A 10,590-nucleotide genomic window follows, 5' to 3' on the forward strand; every position below is an offset into this window, starting at 1 on the left:
TCTTTGGAGGACTTAAAAGGACTGCCATTTCTTGTATCAAGCTTACGTTCTATTGTCATGTCAGCTGTTAATGTTGTATTCGGTTATTTTGTAGTGGTGGGTGTTTGTTTATTTGTGTTTTGTATGGGGGGAGTGGCCACCCGGTAGGCTATTTATATAGTGGATTTATTATGTACCACTATTTATAACAGGATGTCTCTAAGTATACAAATATACATGTGTAATTATGATGCTTGTCCATCTTCTGAATTAGCGCACGTGTGTAGTTATTATTATTATTCTTTGTAGTTCGGTATTTATACATTTGTGTTTTGAATTATATTGGCCTCAGTGTCCCTCTGGGCCCTGTATTGGTCCGGACACTATGTTCCCATGATGACGTGCGCTTACTTCCGGTTCATCTCCTGTATATCGTTTGTATATGGCATTAGTGAGTGGTACTCCTATATAGTTATCCTGGTTGGTTATATCTGGCTACGTGATTTTCGCAGTGGCCGTTCGCTTGTATTTATCTACTATATGCCTTCTTGTCATACAGGTGTCTGGCGCTCCTGCGCCTGCGCGCGTCCGTGGTTGCGGTTGGGCGCTTTTGATCACATGGGGCCCCTGTGCTCTTTGGCGTCATCCTGCTTCCTTCGGAGCGTGCCGGCGTTGTGGTTGTCATGACGCGGCATTACTGTTTCCGGGTTGCGGCGGTTTCTACTTCCAGGGTCTTCTCTTTATTAAGTTCGTCTTCCATTCATTATGCATGCCCCCTGACGAAGGTTTATTACCGAAACGCGCGTTGGGGCGGAGGCGCGTCCACGGGAGTTCCAGTCCTCTTGCGGTGGGTACTTTTCTGTGGCAGTGCATTTATGTGTGTATACTAGAGATCGATGGCGGCGTATTTCACTGAGACTCTGTGCGATAGTGGTTCTATACTTTATATGGAGGTTAATATGGTACACTGATAATATATCAGGTGTGCCTCTGCGTCAAGTCTTTGAGAACGCTTAGTGCATTTCTGCCATCAGTTCGGTTCCCACTCTATAGTGAAAATGCCATACATTGTTATATTTAGTTTGTTTTGTTTATTTTCTTAGGTGTTTTTTTTGTATATTCTATTCTGTTTTTTGTATTATATCTCTGAATATTATCTATATTATGTATTGAGGACTGGCATTCCTGTGCACGCGCCTCTGGTGTTTTGTTGCGGCGTTTTCGCTGTGGCGCAATTTTTGTATCACCTTCATGCACTTGTTTTTAATATATATTAATAAAGTTTGTATTCTTATATGATACTGTGTTTGACCGTGTATCATCTATTTCTTCGTTGCCTACTTTGCCAGAGTGAATCTCCTGATCTACCCAATTCTCCTACATTGTTGGGCTCTGCTACTTTGCCAAAGTGAATCTCCTGATCTACTCAATTCTTCTACATCATTGGGCTCTGCTACTTTGCCAGAGTGAATCTCCTGATCTATCCAATTCTCCTACATTGTTGGCCTCTGCTACTTTGCCAGAGTGAATCTCCTGATCTAACCAATTCTTCTACATCGTTGGCCTCTGCTACTTTGCCAGAGTGAATCTCCTGATCTACCCAATTCTCCTACATTGTTGGGCTCGGCTACTTTGTCAGCGAGTCTTTTGATCTACCCAATTCTTTTACATCGTTGGGATCTACTACTTTGCCAGAGTGAATCTCCTGATCTACTCAATTCTTCTACATCATTGGGATCTGCTACTTTGCCAGAGTGAATCTCCTGATCTATCCAATTCTCCTACATTGTTGGCCTCTGCTACTTTGCCAGAGTGAATCTCCTGATCTGCCCAATTCTCCTACATTGTTGGGCTCTGCTACTTTGTCAGCGAGTCTCCTGATCTACCCAATTCTCCTACATCATTGGCCTCTGCTACTTTGTCAGCAAGTCTTCTGACCTACTAAACTCTGCTACATCATTGGGCACAGCTGCATCGCCAGAGTGAATCTCTTGAACTATTGAATTCTGCTACATTGCTGGGCTCTGCTACTTTGTTAGAGTGACCTATTCAACTATGCTATTTCACCGGGCTCTGTTTTACTACAGTTCAACATTCCCAGACTCATTGACATACTTTGCCTCATCACTAAATCTAGTTTGTGCTGCCATTTTGACACTGCTTCATCAATATCCCCACGCTAAGCCTTCAGCTTCCTGGTGGACGACTACTCAACTCCTCCAGCAGTTCAACATGGTTTCAACAGGACCACCCTGCTGCACCAACGCCATCAGTCCGTGCTCCATTTTAACGGCTCATCTGGACCAAAGGCTTTAAAGATCCTCACTATATAGGACTTAAGTTAACACCCATATATACTGTTAAAAAAATTCAAGAATCTGCACTTTGTGCCTCCTTTCGTCTCTTATATCAGTTAACGCTACCATTGGGTGACACACATGACTATCTGGTCATGTCAACAGGAAATCAACCTCTATAAGATCGGGTTACACACTTTTCATGGCTGCTAATCCCATCCAGATGTGCGATATTAAGCTTCCAATCGCCGCCCGTCATCCACTGAGTCACCGCGTTTCTGGAGTTTAGATTTTACTCACAGAACATACACAAAAGCTCGAAATACAATCTGGACGAGCGAGAGAACATCGTGTGACATCCAAAGAGGTTCATTGGATCAGAATCTCTTCTTTCTTCTACAGAAGGAAAACGGTTTCTCCCAAATTGGCACCACCCCAAAAAAAAAAAAAAAGTGCCAATGCACTTATAAATTTGCATTGGCCCATGAGGTTAAATTGTACAGGGGTTCTTCCCCTTTTGGTAAAAAAGGTCTCCTAAAAATAAGAAGATCTCAGTGGTCCAAAAGGAGATGTTCTCCAACATCAACAGGAAAGTAGTTAGAACTTAGACTAAAAAAAAAATTGGGCAAATGTGCACGTATTAAAAAAAGAAAAAACATAATACTTACGCATTTCGGGTAGAAAAACCTTTAATCATAGGGTTTTCTACCCAAAACTCGTTAGCATTATGGGTTTTCTTTTCTAAAATCCTACATGATTAAAGGCTAACTACTTCCCTTTGGTGCTGGAGAACATCTCCTTTTGGACCATTGAGAACTATTTGTCCTGGAATCCAAACCAGTGAACCACACCCAGACCACAGAAGGTCTACCCTGGAAGTCTCCTGAGATACTTACCGGTATCTCTAATACATAAGTGGTGAACTGAGATGACACTTTTTCTAAAAAAAATTTATGACTTTGTGATCTTGGGCGATCAGCTGTGAAGTCAACAGTAAGTGTTGAATTCCCCTGCAGTGCCTCCACAGGAGAAATGAGGTATTACATGCTGCGAATTTACATCAATGGTCTTTTTGGGTAATAAGTGGACCGGATAGGTCTTTCAGAGATGGAGATACTCTATTCTATTGTGTTCTGCAGCATATCGATGGAGGTACTCCCCTCCTAAAATGAAACCCCTTTAAAAAAAAAAAGGAAATTGCTTAAATTGTTATGATTCAAGATCAGAAGGGTGAAAAAATGCACAGTTTCAGGTTTTTTTTAACCCATTATTTGCTATAAATTACTCATCAGACAGCTGCTACACTCTAAAACTAATGGGGTGATCGAAGTCTATTGTTCCCTGTTATCAGTCAGTTCGCAATAGTATTTCTCAATGGGAATACATACAGAAAGTATGCGATTTCGTCAGACGTGCCCACTTTCGAGAAATTGCATCATTTGGAGGCACCGCACCAAAATGTTAGACATTTGTCCCGCCTCTACATTTAAAGCTCATGGCTCAAAAACACCATTTAAAGCGAAACTAGGACTAGAAAATTATCTAAAATTTAAATCATCCTTTGGCAATTTTTATCTCTTTACTTCTAAAACAATCAGTAAAACAACAAGAAATCTTGCAATTACCACACTGACCACTGGGTGCTTTTTTTTTAGACTAACTTCCTGCTGTTTGAGAAAATCAACATGAACATTAGCAGCAATGGCCAGATTCCGATTCTATCTTTTATACTGAAGCAGCAAATGAGCGTGTGCAAGGTCATGGAGTTGAGCTGCGACATCGCAATTTGTGATTGGTGGATCCTGTGTTAACAGCTGTGTATAAAGGTGTTACCTGACAGTGTAATCCTGCCTCTGATGATAAAGAGATTGCTGAAAACTCACCCTGAAAGGACAGGAGGCACGAGTTTAAAAAAGCCCCTGTGATCACTGTGAAAATTGCAAGATTACCAATGATGCTTTTTAACAAAGATTATGATATGAAAAAAAAGGTAGATATAGTATGGTATGGGACACTGGGAGATGCCATCCTATCCAGTCACAAGACTGGTGGAACATATGTAAAGGTACGGGCATGCTGCTCTCGTTTCTCCCTTGAAGAAGACAAGTTTTATTGATGTAATGTTATGTGAATTGTGTCCTGCGTCTTTTTGTAAATACTGTGTAATAGGATAATGTGATGTAATGTGAATAATGTAATGTGTTGAATAAGTTATGTGATTTAGATAGTTGAGTATAGAGTAAGAGTTAATAGTTGGGACTAGCCCATAGTGGGAAGGGCTAGTGTAAAAGAAAAGTGACCTATTTAGGAGTGCTTGGTGAGAGGACTCAAAAGTCCAAAGTGAACAGTGTCGCATTCGAGGGTGACCCTAAATGAGAGGAGACTGAGGAGGAGGGATAGTGAGATCCTGAGTATAAGTGACAAAGTGGCATTCAGGTCACGGGTCCTAGTAGAGGATGCCTAACCACAAGACCTTGGGCTTCTAACGCTGGAAAGTAATGGGCCTCTATGGGACCGAGAGACGGGGCTAGTGAAGGGTCCTAAGTGCCAGTATTGGACACGGAACTGCTTAGAAAGTAAAGGAGACTTTTTAATCAGGACTGTAGCGTTGGGTGACTGGTGAAGCAGGGAGAAAGAGCGGACCCAGATCCCTGGAGTAACCTACTAAGGAGGGAAATTGGGTGGAAAAATGCTTCTAACTGTAAAGATTTTGTACCCTTTATCCTTTGTATAAAATCCTCATCAAGTCGTCGTTCAGTAAAGAGTTTATTTGTGAATAGTGGTCTCCCTCATTGAATTGTGAAACATCTGGTCCTAGCTAGTCATCAACATTGGTTACATGCGGCCTGCACAGGCGTTCGGCCCTCATAGCATAAGTCCACACACCCAGCCAGGATCTCCACGAGCCGTGCTGCCATAGACGAGTGCCTCGGGCATGACTACTGCCCCGCGCCACGTTACACTTACACCCAGTCCCACAGACTGTGAGCAAAGCAGCAAAGTGCGTGTGCAGCCAGTGCTCCACTTCCCAGCCACGGTCTTGCAGTTTAGCGGCTCTCCCAGTGGTCAGACCCAACCTGATCTAACAGGAATCAAACACCCAGAGATAATGTAATTAAATCTGAGTACCCTTTTACATCCTGTGTAGAGCATGACCTGCATCCTTGAGACCCCGGTAGTCACTCATCGTCACTGCCGCACAATAGCATGGAAGAACAGAGCACAGGTCCATTAATGAAAACGGAAAGAAGAAAAGAAACTGGGCACCATATATAGATTTAATGGTGGCACCCACTGACAAGAAATCAGTCTACGCGGCCTATAGAAGACCACCAAACCATCCCGGGTCATAAAGAAGAGAACAGACTAGGTCCTGGGTTGACCTACACCTAAGGCTCGGATCCTATAGATGGGCGTTGAAGCACAAGTGTATGAGTGTAATCTATTTTCTAAACCCCTTTGGTACTGTGCAGAGATTTATCGTACTGTAAGGCTGAGTTCACACTGGGCGCTTTTGCAGGGGGACTAGAGGCAGGGGTTGCAATGGCACCTACATCCTGGATCCAAGGGTTCCGAATAAAAAGACCATTACTATTAAAGATTTCCAATAATTCGTGGCCCGCCAGGCTTTAGAGCACAGCTATCACCTTGCATCCCATAGGACACCGACCACCTCTGATGGGTGTCTCATCACCTAGGCAACAAGCAATAATAAACTTTACAAATAAAAAAACTTGAGCATTGAGATTTTTAAATAATTAGAACATTGCAAAATTCCTTGTTTGAGAAAGCCCTGTGCAATTTTATCTATGTCAAACAGAAAACCCCTTTAATTGGGGCCATGTCATACTGCATTCCTCCTACATGTGCCTCACAGCCTCATTCCCCGACAAAAAATTTTTCCTTTAAGGGAATCTGTTAGCAGGGTTTTGCTACCTAATCTAAGGATAGCATGAGATAGGGGCTGAGATACATATTTCAAGGATGTGTCACTTATCAGGCTGCGTTCTGTTGTTGCCACACAATTAATGTTTTATCAGTGCCTGGACTACAGCTCACATGAGCCCTGGTCCCACCCGATTAGCAGCTTAATGTCAATGTACACAGAGCCTGGAGTGGGCGGGCTTAGCCTTCTTGAGCTCTGCTACATCTCCAAACCTCTGACTGTATCACAACTTCACCCAGTAAACAAAGTGACACATCACTGGAATCAGGGTCTCTGCCCCTGCATCATGCTATGTCAGATGAGGTAGCAGAATCCTACCCTCCAACTGCACCCAGCAGTAGCGTAGCTACCGGGGGGGCAGAGGGTGCGGGCGCCCTGGGCCCGGTGCTCTGAGGGTACCCACCCGGAGCTACGCAGCAGAGCAGGGAGAATCGATCTCCATGCTCTTCCGCCAGCTATGGAGCCCCTGAGCAGGCGGGGGGGGTCCCAATGCCAGCTCCTTCTCCCATCATCCCCGTCAGTGTCGGCGTCGCCGACACTGATAGCGGGCGCAATGACATCACTGCCCGGCGCCCGCTGTCAGGAGATCAGCGGGAGCAGCGCAGGAACCAGAAAGAAGAGAGGTATTTATTTATTTTTATGGGTGCTGCTGCCTTATTACAGGGTCTGCCTATGGGGGTGCTGCCTATTGGGGGGCTGCCTTATTACAGGGTCTGCCTATGGGGGTGCTGCCTATTGGGGGGTTGCCTTATTACAGGGTCTGCCTATAGGGGTGCTGCCTTATTACAGGGTCTGCCTATGTAGGGCTGCCTTATTAGAGGGTCTGCCTATGGGGGTGCTGCCTTATTACAGGGTCTGCCTATGGGGGTGCTGCCTTATTACAGGGTCTGCTTATAGGGGTGCTGCCTTATTACAGGCCTGCCTATAGGGGGGCTGCCTTATTACAGGGTCTGCCTATGGGGGTGCTGCCTTATTACAGGGTCTGCCTATGGGGGTGCTGCCTTATTACAGGGTCTGCCTATAGGGGTGCTGCCTTATTACAGGGTCGGCCTATAGGGGTGCTGCCTTATTACAGGGTCGGCCTATAGGGGTGCTGCCTTATTACAGGGTCGGCCTATGGGGGTGCTGCCTTATTACAGGGTCTGCCTATGGGGGTGCTGCCTTATTACAGGGTCTGCCTATGGCGGTGCTGCCTTATTACAGGGTCTGCCTATAGGGGTGCTGCCTTATTACAGGGTCTGCCTATAGGGGTGCTGCCTTATTACAGGGTCTGCCTATGGGGGTGCTGCCTTATTACAGGGTCTGCCTATAGGGGTGCTGCCTTATTACAGGGTCGGCCTATAGGGGTGCTGCCTTATTACAGGGTCGGCCTATGGGGGGTTGCCTTATTATAGGGTCTGACTATAGGGGCGCTGCCTTATTACAGGGTCTGCCTATATGGGTGCTGCCTTATTACAGGGTCTGACTATGGGGGGCTGCCTTATTACAGGGTTTGACTATGAGGGCTGCCTTATTGCAGGGTCTGACTATGGGGGTGCTTCCTTATTACAGGGTCTGACTATGGGGGGCTGCCTTATTACAGAATCTAACTATGGGGGTGCTGCCTTATTACAGGGTCTGCCGCCTTATTACTGGGTCTGCCTATGGGGGCACTGCCTTATTACAGTGTCTGCCTATGGGGGCTGCCTTATGCTATAGAGTCTGCCTATGGGGAGTGCATTATACTATATTGTGGACTATTTGGTGCATTATGCTACAGTATATGGGGCTATCTATCTTCGTCACCGAGTTGTTATCAAGGTTACCTGGTTAGGGGCCCACTCAGAAGTCCCCCCCCCTGAACTGAAACCGTAGCTACACCTCTGGCACCCAGTAAACTAAGTGACATCACAGGAATCAGGGTCTCTGCCCCTGCATCATGCTATGTCAGATGAGGTAGCAAAATCCTACCTTCCAACTGCACCCAGTAAACTAAGTGACACATCACTGGAATCAGGGTCTCTGCCCCTACATCATGCTATATCAGATGAGGTAGCAAAATCCTACCCTCCAACTGAACCTAGTATACTAAGTGACACATCACTGGAATCAGGGTCTCTGCCCCTGCATCACACTATGTCAGATGATGTAGCAAAAGCCTACCCTCCAACTGCACCCAGTAAACTAAGTGACACATCACTGGCATCAGGGTCTCTGCTCCTGCATCATGCTATGTCAGATGAGGTAGCAAAATCCTACCCACTAAATAGGTGTCTAGGTAACATGCAGATTCCTACTCCGTCTAAAAGATCAGGGTCCCGTCCCCTTGCTATAATCACTACATGCCCTATTAAAGGGTCACCATTAAAGGGACAGTAGCAAAACAATAGCGATCAGCATGAAGAATTCCATCTCCTACAGCGCCACCACAGGGCAGAATACAGCATTACACGTGAAATGCATTAGTGAGCAGAATAAGGAGGGTCCTGACTAGAGACCCTTCTCAGAATTAACCAGTAAAGTGCCTTTTCTGGCCAGATGAGTCCATCTTTCTGCTCCTCTTCCCCACCATCAGCTGTCAGAGAATGGAACCAGAACATTATAGAACAAACACATAAGAATGCAATAGATGAAGGCTGGGCATGGGGGGATCACAGCAGCCCCCCTGACCCCAAACACCCCCCATATCACAGATCACCCCCAAACATTGCACAAGTGGGTTACTTACAGCCTGCCCCCTCTCCTGGACTGCCCCCTCTCCTGGGCTGCCCCCTGTGGCAGCAGCAGCCCATGTGCACATATGTGTAGAATCCCTGGCAGGACTTGTTTACAAACTGCTACACTGTGTCCAGATTGGCAGAGTACGAAGCCCCGCCCCTCTTGATGTCAGATTCCCACCGGCCACGCCCCTATTTAAAGGCACAGTCAACTTGTTTTTTAATTGTTCTGGGGGGGGGGTCGTGGTTACTACTCTCACTTTAGCCATGCCCCTCTGGCCAACAGAACGGAAGTTGCAAGTGCTATCAATTACACTCATCCCCTGAATGTCAGGCATGCAGGGACTGGGTGGTACTATTATTCTGCAAGCAGAGCTGACCTGGAAGCTGGGAGAGCTCAGCACAGAATGTGTGCTGACACTGGAGCACATGAATGGAGATCTTGGTCTGCAGATTTCACAGGCAGCAACTTCAGATGGAGAGGAACTACAAGTCTAAGTAAGACTTAGTAAAAAAAAATAATTAAAAATGTAGTTTTAATTAGTATTTTAACGCTTTTACAAAATTTTAATTTGTTTTTTTTTTTTTTACTAAGTTACATCGGAGAAAATGAATAGAGATCTAGTTCTGCAGATTTCAGATGGTGAGGAACTACAAGTCTCAGTAAACCCTAAATAAAACTTAGTAAAACAAAAAAAAACTAAAATAAGTTTGAATTAGTTTTTTTGTACTAGTGAAAACTTAGTTGTAATTATTTTTTTTAAAGTTTTTACTTAGTATGTGATTCCCCCACATACAGTATTATGCCCCAACAGTTCCTCCACACAGTGTGATGCCCCTGAAGACCACCCACTAGCCACCCCAAAGGTCTCCCACACACAGTAAGATACCCTCACAGAAGCATCACACCTCCCTCTCTCATCTTTTCTACCAGTGGGGGTCGTTCCTGAAGGTCACGTGTTCTGAAGGTCCCTGCAGGACCTTGAGGCACCACTTAGATGGAATGGTAAAGCAGGAATCTGCTGGTTCCTTTCATTATGTGGTTCTGTATCTGTGTGCTGAGGACACGGATGCAGTTGAAGTCAAGAACATACCCCCAACCATCCAGGACAGCTCCCCAAATTCAGGACTGTCTTGCTGCATCCAGTAAAGTTAGAAGGTATAATAACAGAGTCCGTCAATTCGGTGGAGGTATCACAGGAACTGTGTCTATGTAAATGTCCAGGCTGGTTTATTGGGGCTTCATAAACCAAGCCACAAGCAAAGGAAAATACCGTAAAAGGCCTTTCAAATTTTTCTTTGTTAGGAAGTTAGAAGAGCAAAAAAGTTGATCAACGATTTCTCACTTTCCCAACAAAATTTGCATACTTGAGTAGTGTAGAGTGCATCAGGTTGGCATACGTGAGTTATGAAAGTCAGAAATTAGTGGTCCATGGATGTTTGGTACAGTTTGAAGCATTCTTTCATACACTGGCCAGGTTTCGCATTGATAAGTGGTGTCCTTTCTTATCCCCCTTCTGTAACACACTTGGCACTTTTTTCCAACCTTCCTTTCTTTGTAGTTTGATGGACCTCACCTGGGAAATGTTGCCCTGGTACGAAACGGGCACCTTCAGTCCCAGAAGTACAGGGCCCTTCACCTTCCTGACTTCCAAGTATTAGGGCCTTGATC

General features: G+C 45.2%; 1 protein-coding gene across 1 annotated transcript in view; it reads right to left on the reverse strand.

The window, feature by feature from the left end:
* Positions 1–9,056, reverse strand: part of CCND2 (cyclin D2) — a 691,175-nt gene extending 682,119 nt beyond the window's left edge. The window contains exon 1 of the mRNA XM_069763433.1: positions 8,930–9,056. The gene's annotated coding sequence lies outside the window, so the exon portion shown is untranslated. The remainder of the gene's footprint in view (positions 1–8,929) is intronic.
* Positions 9,057–10,590: the final 1,534 nt, after the last annotated feature.

This window comes from Ranitomeya imitator, chromosome 4 (genome assembly GCF_032444005.1).
Source record: "Ranitomeya imitator isolate aRanImi1 chromosome 4, aRanImi1.pri, whole genome shotgun sequence".
NCBI classification, from domain to species: Eukaryota; Metazoa; Chordata; class Amphibia; order Anura; family Dendrobatidae; genus Ranitomeya; species Ranitomeya imitator.